The sequence below is a fragment of the Lactuca virosa genome, chromosome 4, assembly GCF_052849685.1.
Source record: "Lactuca virosa cultivar CGN04683 chromosome 4, Lactuca_virosa_CGN04683_v6, whole genome shotgun sequence".
NCBI classification, from domain to species: Eukaryota; Viridiplantae; Streptophyta; class Magnoliopsida; order Asterales; family Asteraceae; genus Lactuca; species Lactuca virosa.
The window spans coordinates 380,269,457-380,283,309 of record NC_136429.1 but is presented as its reverse complement, the minus strand read 5'-3'; positions in this window follow the sequence as shown (position 1 = coordinate 380,283,309).

Sequence of the window (13,853 nt, the reverse complement as noted above, 5' to 3'; positions counted from 1 at the left end):
TCACTATGTGACTTAGAAAGTGATTGAACATCCAACTTTCTCAATACTTTGACACCCAACTCTCCCGGCTTGTCAATATGTGACTTCATCTCTAAGATGTGATCACACATAGACCTTGCTTGCCATTAGGGCTTGAGTGACCTTGAACTTGTGGGTTAGGGAGAATAATTGGAGGAGGTGGAGGAAGTAAAGTTCCAAGAGATTTGGGAAGATCATAGATGTCTGAACTAGACATCTTTTTGGGAGATATTCAAGATAGTTGATCTAAAGTCCTTAATATAACACCCAATATGAAATATTAAGGCTAGGATCCAACAACCTATTTATAACTGGAAGAGGGATGCCGTAATCCGAGTTATAAAATAGTTGAAGGTAGGTAAATGACGATTTACCAATTTCCACCATGAAAAATGAAATAATGTAATTAGGTTTTTAATTGGATTTGAAACTCCTAGATCTTTTGAGATTCATTGAACTTTTCAATGGCATGTTTCAATCTCGAGTGTGCCCTTCAGGTTTTGTGACTGGGATGCCGAGGATCACAAAACAAGGTGTGAAGTAACCATGCAAATATACTTGGTACCCTTAATATTTACCCCTCAATCGATGTGCCGGTTAACCACACGAGCTCCACCGATACTATGATAAATATTAAGTTACCCTTTTCCTACTTTGTTAAATCCAGGTTAGTGTGCCGGTTAACCACACACGCTCCACTAACGGTTAAACAAAGTGCAAAGTGTAATTTCATGGATTAGCACCTTATTCACATTTTCCTAAGTAACTAAGATTGGGAATTTATAAGTGTTTAGTTACTTAGTATTTATCATTAATACTTTTAATGAAGGGAGAATTATAGTCCTTGTCCTACCCGTTCGGCTAACGACCCTCCACCAGTCAAGGAAGCGGTGGGTGAGAGTGGACACCCATTAAACTGCCATTTTATAGGCAGTAACCTTATACCCCCTTATAGACTGGCTTCGTGAATGAGGCCTACTAACGGTAAGACTGACTTGCTCTTATACATATATTTATTATTAACTTATAATACTATAAAGTATAAGGGTTGAATTTTAACTTTTAAAATTCTAAGGGCTAACTTGGAATTAAAGTATTCATGTGGAAAACTTTACAAATTCCAAAACTTGAGGGCAAGTTTTGAAAATATTCAAAACTAATTAATTCCATAACTTATGTGTTTAAACTAGTTTTAATTAAAAAAAACTCTTCAAGTTCCATAACTTGAGGACAAGTTATGGAAGACTTTAAACTAATAAAAGAATGTAACTTTTCTTTATTTTTGTAACTTATGGAACTAGTTAAGGTTACACATTTTATCATTTAATGAAGTGAGTCTTGAACCTCCATAACTTGAGGACAAGTTATCGAGTCATAAAACCATTTAATGAGGACAAGACTCTTCATTTTTGTAACCATTGCCAACTTTTTATGAGTTTTATGAAACTTAAATGTAAACACATTTTAGAATCAACTCTTAGATTAAAATGGATTGAAAACACATAATCAATTAACTTTTCTATTAATCTAATAAACTCATATGAACAAAGATAATTCACATCAAATTTTTTTTCAAGTAATTAGCATAACTTTTAAACTAATACAATTCGATTTTTTAGCTAATTTTGCAAGTATAACAAGAAAACAAGCCTTGGCTCTGATACCACTGATGGGTTTTGAGCATTCTAACACTCCTAAGTGTACATGCAACCCTAAATACCTTGGATCTATGTTTTCTCTATTATACATGCAATTATGAACATTCCAAGGTATTACCCTATCTAGCATACAATACTTGATACTCGGGTAATCAAATGGATAGAATACATACCTTTGTTTGATGTAGCTTGTCTCCATGAAGCTTGAGTGCCTAGTGCCCCAAGTGTGACACCTCAAATGGTTCACACAACACCAAATGCACATGGAATGACTTGAGAGGAATGGAACACTCCTTGAAATCGTCTAGCCCATATATTCACACATTAGTGCACGATTTCTTGAGCCATGGGATTCTTTTATATGGTGGCTATTAGGGTTACACCATGTAACTCATAACTTTACCCATTCCTTATGCTCCATGGATTTTAACCTCCATGGAGTATCCATGGGTCACCCCATCGACTTAGTCCAACATAAGGAATCTTGGATCACAAGCCCACATATATAAGAATGAATGATTTACACAATCAACCCATATATTTAATTAGTCTCCTTTTGATCACTTAATTAATTCCAAATTAATTCTTAATCAATACTAATAAAATAAACTTATTAATATATTAGAACTTATAATATATTAACCAACCTTAAGTGTTATTTCTCTCATTATAGTCTATCCAAATGCATGATGCCATGCAACCCAAATGGACCATGCCGGGTCGGGTCAAGTCTTACCAATTATAGTTATGGACTTAGACATTAATCCAACATATTACTCATCTGTGCCATTGTTGCTGTCACTGCAGCTGTTACAGCAGCTATCAAGGCGGCGTTATCCGTTGGTGGAGGTGGTGGTGGTGCGTTGTTGACACGGCGTGTAGATCTGCGGGGCGGCATCGTGCTGCTAAAGAAATAGAATGAAGATCTTAAGTCTTTAATGATTGTAAGTCGTGTGTTAATAAATTTGTTATTTTCATCAATTTATGAATTTGACTGACCTACCCAAGGTTTAGAGTTCGTTTCATAATATAAGTTTGTATAATGATAGATAGACCTATGAATCTGAGTGATATTCAAGGAATTAACACACAAAGAAATTTCTTCATATATATTAAACATACGTTGAGTTACATTTTGAAGTTAAGAAAATTTTGACCCTTGCGACGTAGGTTGCGACTGGAGCTCGACTCCGTGTCTGATTGCTTTGCTCCCATAAGACGCCTATCAAAAGTGGCTTGTTGTTCCCTCATTTCCCTTATTTCAGAGAGGGCTGAAATCAGTTGATCTTGGAATGTGTTGGTGCGGAGTTGGGCATTTTCCTGCAACCTGTCCAGTCGACGGATGTCGGAAGTGTGAACTTGTACTTCCACGTTGACTTCACGAATCCGGTCTGCTTGAACCCCAGATTGAAAGGACTGGTTGGCTAGTTTTCCCATCATGACTGGGAGTGCTCGGTCGGCTGAACCTCCACCCTTGACATCGTAGAAGTCCCGACACATACCGTAGGGAGGACATAATCCTTCCTGTCGGCTCTAGTGGTGAATGTGGCTTCCCCAAATGGGAGTTGGTCCCTGAAAGTTTCCCCTAAATGCGGGAGGTTGAGCGACTGCTGGGTTGATTACTTCTAGTTCTGAGTCTGTCCCAGATTCATCCCCTTCCTCCAACTCTATAGGTTCCTCATCCTCTTCGGGGTCCTCCTCTATCCATCCTCCATTGCCCTGATTCGGGTAGTAGGGATCCCCTGGTGGATAGAATCCAACCATTGTGTCTGTACGAGAATAGAGGTATGAGAATTGTCTTAGAAATTTTAAAAACACGTAAATCTAAACATGTAAGTTAGACTATTGTATTTACCAAATACTCCTATAGTATTTAAGGTTGTATGTTTGATACTAGTGTCATTTTGGTAAGTTTTGACTTATTGCTCACTACGACCATTCCTCGACATACATTAGTCCGATCTCGGATAAATATAGTTGATCAGGCTATATTCGTCCCCAATCCGATTACATATTCCGAGGCCTAGTCGTAGTGTCCAACTTGTCTTAATACTTCTCGTATAGTTCTAACTATGAAAATGACTCGTTGGATGCATGTATTTGTGCTTTTATGACCCAAATAATTTAAGCTACATGAAACGCGGTTTAGGTGTAAAAACGTTTTGTCAGAGAGTTTTAGTCCCTATGCATTTATAGTTTGTATATCTTATGTGGTTCGATATACTTAGTTCACTATAAACAACGCTCTGATACCAATCTGTCACACCCCCAAACCAGAACGGCGGAATCGTTCGAGGGCGGATGACTTCATGTAGTATCGTAACAGTTGAATACATAGTAAAGAAAGTAAACCAACCATCATATATATAATTTAAAAGTTACATCGTTGAATGATACTTGTTTCAAAACAAATTACAATATGATGACAAAATGAGTTTTAAACTGACGCCTTATCGTCACTTCTCTAAAAGCTGAAGTTACCTGTATAAATGAATCCCTGAGAAATACAAGTATATTTGAAAGAGTAGATTAGCATTTAAGTTGGTGAGTTCATAAGTATTTAATGTTAATGTTTGTATAAATCTGAATGAAATTGTTTGTAGATGTTTGAAAACTCCTAGAAAATCCAATATTTCCTACTAGTATAAAAGTAGTCTTCTACCAAGACCCGACTGATTTGAATGTTTGCTTTTAGAAATCCAATGTTTTTCCATAAATATGTGGTAGTTTAAAAGTTCCAAAACTGAAATGCAAAAGTGTTTTTCATGCCTAGAATAGTAGATTTATGTATGTGAAAATCACTAAGGCATTTGATAACCCCGTAAATCAACGTGTTTTTAATACTCCATGTGAGTTTTATAACCATGCTATTGACCCACACTGCCCGTAACAACGTTCTTCAGGCGTTGGAATGTTATGACGATTGTCACCCCAGACTTGCCGGTCTAACTGTAGCTAACAGTTTAGGTGCGGGATTGTCAATCCCGTATAGATCTATACACAAGAATCACGCTCTCCCTACAAGAGATTATGGTATATAATACAGGACTTTAACTGCATACTTGAAAGTACGTGAAGTTGAATGTCTCACAAAACTTAGTGTCAAATAGATTTACTTATGAAAAGTCCATTTGTTCTTGTATATGAAAGTATTTCTTGATATAGTATTTATAGTATGTGAAATCTCATGAATATCTAGTAAACTATACCTATTATAGTTTTTCCAAAAGTGTGATTCGTTTGTATGATAAACCCTAGTGCAGTGTCGACTTTGTATGTAATGTGTTTCATATTTACTTAACAACATGTTTCATTCCAAAAAGACAAGTGTTATCGTGATATATTGTATAAGAACGTTTTCGTATGATAGTTATAAATCACATATGATTGATTATAACAAAAAGTATAACAAAAGATTTATGTTATTCACACGAGGGTAATCGTGTGCTTACTTGTATCCCCCCCCCCCCTTAAAAGTGTATAAAAGCATTTACAAAACATTTGAAAACGTAGTTATAGGGTATGAACTCACTTGATAGAGTAAAGATGGTGAGATGAAAACCGAGCAGAACTTCAACAGGAGAAAGCGGGTTTTCTTGCGATTCTCGGGAATTCTCGAGAGTGTAAGACCTTCCTTCGGAACTTGGATGCGAAGACCGGGTCTTTGGGATGGCTTCGGGGGTTAAAACGCAGAGCTTCGGCACGAGAAAGAAGGGAATTGAGCAATGAAACCCGGAACCCTTTGAGCTCTATTTATAGCTCAATTTTTGGGTCCCACGTCGTGGCCATAAGGTTGCCACGTCGTGCCGTCGATCCTATCCTCTTCCATGGACAAGACGTCTGCTGCCAAGCCTGAAAACCCCTCAATCAGGGCCCCCACGTCGTGGCTATCTGTGCCACGTCGTGGCCAGCCTGACAGCCTCGGATTTTGTGTCTCAAACTTGTAAAATCCATAACTTCTCCGTACGAGCTCCGTTTTCGACGTTCTATATATGCACGCATAGGTGAGAACATGCTCTACAACTCTCGTTTAGATTTCGTCGGCTAATTTTAACTTTATTTTTAATTAATTAATTTTTAACAGGCCGGGGCACGAAAACCCCGTCATAAATCCATAACTCCTTCATCCGATGCCCGTTTTCATCAGACTTTTTACCAGTGCGCTACTATTGTTGAGATCTTCGATTCTCATTTAGATTGTTTCGGCCAAAAATCCCTCGATCTCTATTTCGAGTTTTTAGCTGTGTACCGTTATATCTGAAACTTCGAAAAATCATAACTTCCTCATACGAAGTCCGATTTTGGGCGTTCTTTTTATGTATGTTCACGGTTTTAACGATATCTACGACATTCGTTTAGATACTTAAGGTTAAAAAGCATTTTATTAAAACTTCGTGTTTAACGTTTAATCGTATTGACGGTTTTGTTGTGAATCTTAGGTTGGTCATAACTTCTTCGTTATAACTCGGATTCTAGTGTTCTTTACATTTCTGAAAACCTTGACATGATAGCTATCATTTTAGGCAACCCAATAGAGACTTTTGAACATTTTATTTTTGACTCTAATTTCGTTATATCAAAAGAGATTACAATTCTTGACTTTTTAGGTCATTACATTGATTCGAAATATCGGGTTGTCATAATATAAGTTTAAAAGAGTTTGAATAGAAAGTATTTAACATGTAAAAGTATTTGATAACCATTTTGAAGTAGTTTGTTTGTTAAAACAGCTAATTGAATAGCAACTCCTTTGTTTGACAGTTATTAATCACATGTGATTGATATAATAACTATAATGTTTCAACTTGTATTCCCCCCCCCCCCATAAAAGCATTTAAAATCATTTAAAAGGTAGATTAAGGGGTATGAACTCACCTGTAGTGAGTGGTTTGGATGAACGGATGGTATAGGATGCTAAGTGTCAAGTGAAGACTTGAGCACACACACGGATCCTATTTAACATATAATAACACATATATGTATCTAATTAGTCATTTAACAACTAATTAATCAAGTAAAGACACCCTAGGACATGGAACACACTTTGATTCAAGTGCTAGGAGTACGAAAGGGTTGCATCTAAGGGGAGTATGGCCTCTCATTGGAGTTTATGGCCAATATGGGTGTATCACAAGAGTTTACGGCCCAGGGTAATTTCCCCATGAGTTTATGGCCGTAAACTCATGGTATTTTGTACCAATTTATTATTTAAGGTCTTACAAGTCATAATCAAGTATCCTTTGATCAAGTCTAAGCCTTCGGAAGGATTGGTGGCACATATGCACCCTTAACTTGTGTTTACGACCCAATGTGACTTCTTTGGTTGTAAACACCATTTGTTCTTGTTTCTTTTGATGTTTAAGGTCCTATACACATCTTGGAAGTGATCTAGACTTGGTTCCAAGGCTTTGGAAGGGACTAGGGCTCATATTGACCCCTTTATTAGGGTTTACGGCCCAAGGAGATTGCCTTGGCCGTAAACACCTTAAGATCTTGTGTTCTTGATGTTTTCTAGGTGTAATCTAAGTGATTCAAGCATACAACAAGCTATTTGGTGTTACTATAATTACTTACGTGCGAACTAAAAAGGTCTTCATCAGTAGGTCAATAGTTGCTAAGTGGATACACTAAGATTATATGTACCTAGGACGTCATAGACTTAGAATCTGTGATCTTTGCATTACTTCTTGTTCCTTGTTTTGTTGTGGACTTAGAGTTAGGGTCACTTATTCGAAGGTCTATCCTGTCCTGAGTACATATAACTGGTATGCACTAAACAAGTATTGGAGTAACTGATAAGGATCATCTTATAATTATCTAATCAGTACGTCTATTTAGTTATTTCTTATATCCCTTTTCTCGCATAGATATTATGGCTGGATTCCATCCCCACGACGACCCGTACTTCCCAAACCAAGGCAATGATGGATGGCTAGAGGAAGAACCAAAAGATGATCACCCAATCCCTTTGGATGATCACCATGCTGAAAGCTTTTCTGATAGTTCTGACTCAGAGCCTGAAGTCAACAACCTACCCTAAGTGGGTCAGGCCCCGAATCTCAACCCCCAACCTGCGTTTCAAGGTCCCACACCCTTGTGGGCAACAAACTTGAATCGCTGGAGCGACGAACAGGGTCAACCCTTACCCTACTATGGGGACCGAAGCTTCTATGACCTTAGCGGAGGTGGCTCTGCGGATCGAGCTCTGGCTGTTATGATCCGTAGGATTGCTCGAAATGTCAAGTAAGGTCGAGCATCCATCGACCGAGTCATGGAAATTGATGCCAACTCGGGCGTTAACACCGTCCGCATTCGACATCTGGAAGACACTGTCCAAAGGATGAGAAGAACCAATGAGACTCTGCGGCAACAGTTAGCTGCATCTCGGACCGAAGTCATAGAACTTCGAGTTCGTCAGAGGGCTCACGGGCGACATCTCCAAGAGGTGGTACGTCAACTGGCGGATATGAGGATTCTCCCCAGGAATTCCCATCGCCGGGAGAAGATGTCTAGTACATCTTTTCTTTTGATATAAGGAATAGCCTTTCCAAACTAAGCTCTAAGTAGCACTTTTCTGTAAAATGTTCCTGTCTCTCAAGTACTTTCTTAGATTTCTAAAACTGTCGACATTTTTCCTTATGGTATGATGTAAGACCTATAGTTAGGTCATTTTCCCGAACTCATTTAGATCTTATATACCACTAATTTCGGCAGTTATCTAATCTATTTAGAAATTCATACTCTCATTTGATATCGAACTATGGCGACTTAGTTCACAAGACACTTTCATTCTTTATACTATTGGATTCTTAACATTGTTTCTATCTTTTAAACTTGAAGTTAAAAGATGCCTCCTCGCAGAAATCCAAGGCGTAACAATAATAACGAAACACCGATACCACCACCTCCACCACCTCCTCAGTTCGACGCTGCTATGTTCCAAGCAGTTGTCACGGCGGCCGTAGCGGATGCCATGTCACACATCAATACTTCTGTCCCTAGTGGATCAGGAACATGTGCACCTCCTTCCAACCATGGCGAGAGTCATGGGCACCCCCGGGAATGCACCTACAAGGATTTTACAAATGCCAAACCCAGAGATTTCAATGGAACTGGAGGGGTTATGATCTTAAGGCAGTGGATAGAAAAGACAAAAGCAGTCTTTGAAATCTGCGCCTGCCCAGAGAACAATAAGGTCAAGTTTGCTACTTGTACCTTTTCTGACAGGGCTTTAACTTGGTGGAATGGCCACGTTAAGTCACTGACTCTGATAGTGGCAAATTCGATAAGCTGGGAGAACTTGAAAGCCATGCTGATGAGAGAGTACTGTCCACGAGGGGAAATTCAAAAACTCGAGCAGGAACTCTAGGGTCTTGTAATGGTTGGTTCTGACATATCAGCCTATACTAATAGATTCTGTGATCTGGCAATTCTTTGCCCTGATATGGTTACTCTAGAGAGCAAGAAAATAGAGAGATATATTTGGGGACTGTCACCCCAGATCCAGTCAAGTGTGTTAGCATCAAGGCCTGTTACTTTTGACAGCGCTAAAGAGCTGGCACAATCTCTTATAGATCACGGAAACCACCAGAACCCAACGATTTCTACACCTGAGCAACAAAAGGGAAAGAACAACAACAATAAGAAAAAGGGGTGGAACAAGAGGAAAAGCGGGGCTTCGCAAGAATCCTCAAAGAGACAACAACTAGTTACAATCAATGCTGCCACGGTAACTCCTATTGTCCCTGCTAATCCCTTACCAGCGAAGCCTTATGCCGGTAATCTTCCGAAGTGCAACAAATGCACCTTCCATCACAACGGACCTTGTCGGGAAATGCATTGCACTAACTGCAACAGAAGGGGGCATACTGCCCGTTTCTGCAAGACTCCAGCAAGGCCTAACGCTCAAGTTCCTAACACCTGTATAGGCCAAGCTTGCTACGGTTGTGGCGAAGTGGGCCACTATAAGAGGAACTGCCCTAAGGCAGGGATAGCTGGCGGAGTAGGAAGAGTTCTGGCCATAGGCCACAAGGAAGCGGTTGTTGACCCCACAGTGGTCACTGGTACGTTTCTCCTCGATAACTCTTATGCATGCATACTTTTCGACAGTGGAGCGGAGAAAAGCTTCGTAAACCAGAAATTCACTGTAGAAATGGGAAACGGGAAAACGGAAAGTACTAACTGCATATACGTAGGTTGTACTCTAACTTTAGATGGTCATACTTTAAAAATAGACCTCATGCCGGTCCCAATTAAAAGTTTCGATGTCATAAGCGGCATGGATTGGTTAAGTCATCGTCGCGCCGACATCATGTGCTTTGAGAAAGCAGTTCGTCTTAACCTCCCTAACAGCGAAACCCTAGTTATCTACGGCGACAAACCTAGTACGAACCTTCGCATCATTTCGTGTATCCAAGCTCAGAAGTGCTTGCGAAAGGAATATCATGCATTCCTCGCACACATCGTCGATATGAGTCAAGAAGTGAAAGACATTCATAACATCTCAGAAGTACGCGACTTTCCCGACATCTTTCCAGAAGAACTACCGGGATTACCACCTCAACGCCAAGTCGAGTACAGAATCGACTTAGTGCCAGGGGCTACTCCAATAGCCAAATCTCCATATCGTCTGGCACCGGCGGAGATGCAGGAACTTTCCAGTCAGCTTAACGAACTTCTCAAGAAGGGATTCATTAGGCCAAGCTTCTCACCATGGGGAGCACCCGTCTTGTTCGTCAAGAAGAAAGACGGATCGTTTCGTATGTGCATCGACTACAGGGAACTCAACAAGCTTACCATTAAGAATCGTTATCCATTACCCCCCATTGACGATTTATTTGATCAACTTCAAGGAGCCAACTATTTCTCCAAGATAGATCTACGATCTGGGTACCACCAACTACGAGTGTTAGAGGAGGATGTTTCCAAGACAGCCTTCCGAACTCGTTATGGACACTACGAGTTTGTAGTGATGCCGTTCGGATTAACAAACGCACCCGCAGTATTCATGGATTTAATGAATAGGGTGTGTCGTCCTTACTTGGATCAGTTCGTCATTGTCTTCATCAATGACATACTCATCTACTCTCGAAGTAAGGAGGAACATAGTCAACACCTACGAAGAGTCTTAGAAACATTACGATCGGAGAATCTCTATGCGAAGTTCTCTAAGTGCGAATTTTGGATTTGAAGAGTCGAATTCTTGGGCCACATAGTTAGTGAAGAGGGAATTCACGTGGACCGCTCCAAAATCAAGGCCATTGAGAACTGGTCAGCACCGAAGACACCTACAGAAATTCGTCAATTTCTTGGTCTCGCTGGCTACTATCGCAGGTTCATTCAGAACTTCTGCCGAATTACGAAACCTCTTACAACACTGACCTAGAAGGGCGTGGCCTTTGACTGGGAAGAGAAGCAGGAGAGAGCGTTCCAAACGCTCAAGCGATATCACACCCCAAAACCGGAATGGCGGAAACGTTCTGGGGTGGAGGACGTCATGTCAAGTATCACAACATATGCAACATAGTAATCAAAGTACAACAACTATTGCATTAATAGTAACAAGTTTTACATAGGTTACATTTAACAACAACATCAAAGTAGGTATAGAAAATAACATAAGCTGCAACTTGGTACTAGGCTGACTTCGCAAAAGCTCCCGGAGTGTACTTGTCTACTGATGACCTGAGAATACAAGTTATTTTGAAAGCGAGTATCAGCATTTTAATGCTGGTGAGTTCATAAGTATTTAATGACATTGGTATAAATACAAGTTTTTCTTCAAATTAATCTCACTAGATGACGGTGATATGATTTTACAGAGTATTAGTATTTCTCCCAGAAAATCCTATATTTTTAAATAAAGGTAGTTTTCTACCAAAACTCAATTGTTTTATGTTTAAAGAGTATTTTCCCCTAGAGGTACTATCATTATCAAAATATAGTTTATACTTTAAGGAACATGTGAGAAGATCACAAGCAAAAGTAATAGGGAAAATACTATTTTACCTCAGCAGTAACGCTGCTGACTAACAGTGAATAAAACATAGACTCCGGGTGGTATCGAATGAAACATACGCCTCGGAGAGTCTAAAGGAATGAAGTATAGACTCCAGGCGGTATTAAGTGAACAATACGCCTCGGAGAGTCTAAGTGAATGAAATACAGACTCCACGCAGTATTAAGTGAACAATACGCCTCAGAGAGTCTAAGGGAATGAAGTATAGACTCCAGGCGGTATTAAGTGAACAATACGCCGCGGAGAGTCTAAGTGAATGAAATACAGACTCCAGGTGGTATTAAGTGAACAATACGCCTCGGAGAGTCTAAGGGAATGAAGTATAGACTCCAGGCGGTATTAAGTGAACAATACGCCTCAGAGAGTCTAAGTGAATGAAATACAGACTCCAGGCGGTATTAAGTGAACAATACGCCTCAGAGAGTCTAAGGGAGTGAAGTATAGACTCCAGGCGGTATTAAGTGAACAATGCGCCTCGGAGAGTCTAAGTGAATGAAATACAGAGTCTAGGCGGTATTAAGTGAACAATACGCCTCGGAGAGTCTAAGTGAATGAAATACAGACTCCAGGCGGTATTAAGTGAACTATACGCCTCAGAGAGTCTACGTTAACCTTTAATCGTAAGTAGGTCAGTTTAAAGGTTTAATATGAGGCCTAGTGTATAACTAGGAAAATATATTATGATGGTTTCATATGTAGAAAATACCGTGATAATACTTATTACCTTAAAGCCATGAATTATAAGGTGATTGCAAAGATACTCGTAACCATACTGATTGACGGATGTAAACATGACGACCTGCTGGCGTCGGAATGAATGTGACATTTGTCACCCCTTGGATTGGTCGGCCGGGACTGTAGCTAGCAGTCAGGATGTGGGATGGTCTGTCACGTATAGATCTATACACACAATGCCCGCTCTCCCTCCAGGAGACTCTGGTTACCACTCGACAACGGTGAAATCCGCGTCATGAGAATGTATCTCGTGTTTTGATTTCTATATACCTTTCTTGTTACTATAAGTACAAGTTGTTAGAATATAGATATAACTAAGTTCTCCTTCATGAAAGTTATGGTAGGTTTCTAAACTATACCTATTATAGTTTACTCGAGAGGTTATCTAGATGCCTTTGCTACCCAAAGGTGTTGAACTGGAATAAGAGTATTAACATCTAACTAGATATACATAATATATAACTAGGACTTCAACGACACTCGGACAAATAACCGGATGCTCTAAGTCCACAACCAAACAAGGAAGAGGAAGTAAAGCGGGTTATCAGTCCTAAGTCCTTCAAACCCTACTTATATAACTATATCTATATAGACATGAATCTATCAATAATATAAGTTTAAAAGACTTTGATAAAAGCTTGGTAATTTAAAAGAGACTTTGATACTTTAAAAGAGATTTGAAAACAAAAGATGAAAACCTTTAGCTGGATAAAACAGTTTAACATGCAGAAATCTTTTTGCTATATAGTTATTAATCACATGTGGTTGATATAATAACTTTATAGTTCAACTTGTATTCCCCCCCCCCCCATAAAAGCATTTAAAATCATTTAAAAAGGTTGATTAAGGGGTATGAACTCACCTGAAGTGGGTGATTCGGATGAACGGGTGGTATAGGATGCTAAGTGTCAAGTGAGTACTTGAACACACACGCGGATCCTATTGAGCATGCAATGATACATTTATGTATCTAATTAGTCATTTAATAACTAATTAAGCAAGTAAAGACACTCAAATACATGAAAACACTTTGTTTCAAGTGCTAGGAGTGCTAAGGGTTGCATCTTAAGAGAGTATAGCCTCACATTGGAGTTTACTCCCCATATGGTAGCACCATATGGGTTTACGGTTCTGGGACCATTTCCCCCATGAGTTTACAGCCGTAAACTCATGGCAATGGTGCCATTGGGTGTTTTAAGGTCCTAAACCACACAAGGAAGTAAGCTAGACTCGAATCCAAGGCTTAGGAAGTGACTAGGGCTCGAAATGGCCCTTTGTTGGAGTTTACGGTCCTTGGACCACTCCTTGGGAGTTTACGGTCGTAAACACATGTGTTTACGGTCGTAAACCCATGAGTTTACGGCCGTAAACTCATGGTTACCCAACCATTTCGTGTTTTGGTGTTTCTAGCTCATGCATGTAAG